General features: G+C 68.8%; 1 long non-coding RNA gene across 1 annotated transcript; it reads right to left on the bottom strand.

Moving 5' to 3' along the window:
• Window positions 1–98: 98 nt before the first annotated feature.
• On the bottom strand, window positions 99–1,206 carry LOC146584082 (uncharacterized). Its single transcript, XR_014898279.1, has 3 exons — window positions 688–1,206; window positions 384–558; window positions 99–258 (listed from the first exon to the last, which is right to left on the bottom strand). It is a non-coding gene; the product is annotated as an uncharacterized LOC146584082 (long non-coding RNA).
• Window positions 1,207–1,279: the final 73 nt, after the last annotated feature.

Raw genomic sequence — 1,279 nt, 5'->3', positions numbered from 1 at the left:
TCCCGTGCATCCCCGCCCCGCGCATCCCCACGCCATCCCCATCCCACGTCCCCGCGCCGGCCCCGCACGCGCCCCGCGGCGCCGGCCCGTTACCTAGCAGTCCCTGCCTTTCCTTCTTCTTCTTTGCCTTCTCGTTGGCCTCCATCTTCACCACGGAGGACGGGGAGGGCCCGAGCACGGCCACGGGCACCGCGGGCAGCAGAGCCAAGCCCGGCTCGTCGTCACCGTCCTCACTGTCCGTGTCCGCGTCGTGCCCGTCTGCGGGAGCAGAGCTGAGCGTCCCCGCGCGCCCCGAGCACGCCGTGCCGGCGCCCGGGAGCGCAGCCGGCGCCGAGCACCCTTGGCACCGGGGCGCTGCACCCTGCAGCCCCGGCCGGCCGTACCTTTGAACCCCGCCGGCTGCCGCGGGCCGGGCTCCGGCAGCGGGTACTTGGCGGCGGCTTTGGAGCTCTTGGCGCGGGACAGCTTCTTCTGGATCCTGCTGCCGGGGTTGGGGTCTTTCCGGCGGAAGGGGCTGATGCCGGCGGGCAGCCCTTTGCTCTTGGCCTTCTGCTTCAGCTGCGACACCTTGTGAGCCACGTCGCAGCCCAGCTCGCCCCGCGAGCCGCTCCTCCTGCAGCGCGCCTCGTCCCGGGGGCGCGGGGAGGCTGCGGCCGGGCCCCGCGCCGGCGCCGGCGCCCCACTCACCGGGGRGCTCTGCCCGCTGCCGTACGCCTCCTCGGCCAGCTTGCTCCGCTTCCTCTTGGGCTCCGGGTCGCCGCGGAGCTCGGCGCAGAGCAGCGACAGGCTGCTCTTCACGGCCCTGGCGGGCGAGCGCGGCGTGGGCACGGCCGGCCGCCAGCCCCCGCCCCTCCGCCTCCCCCCGTAACCTTCACGCGCTCGCTAATGTTTTGTGACATAAAACCTAGAGATTAATTTTTTTTCTCTCTGCCTTAATTGAAGGAACCATTTAGTGCAGATTTAACTATTATTACCAAATCATGGGGCCTGGTGCCGCGCGCGCACACGCGCTCCAATCGTGTTTGGACTAGCTCGGAGGATTTATGCAAATGGGCCTGTCGGGAGAGGCAATTTGTAGCAGAGCAGGACAATTATACAGGGCCCGCGAGTGCGAAAACGACTGCGCCGGGCGGCTAATGGGTAATAACAAAGCGCCAGCAGCAATGAACGCCGCTGCAGCGTGACCAACGGCTTTATACCGCGCCGAGAAAGAGGCTTTTATGCAGCGCTGCTCCCGCTTCGGAGCGGGGGGGCTGGCCCGGGGCCGCCGCCGAGCTGC

This window comes from Rhea americana, unplaced genomic scaffold (genome assembly GCF_003343005.1).
Source record: "Rhea americana isolate MKP2758 unplaced genomic scaffold, rheAme1 scaffold_976, whole genome shotgun sequence".
Lineage (NCBI taxonomy): Eukaryota > Metazoa > Chordata > Aves > Rheiformes > Rheidae > Rhea > Rhea americana.
This window is presented reverse-complemented; position numbering and strand designations above follow the sequence as displayed.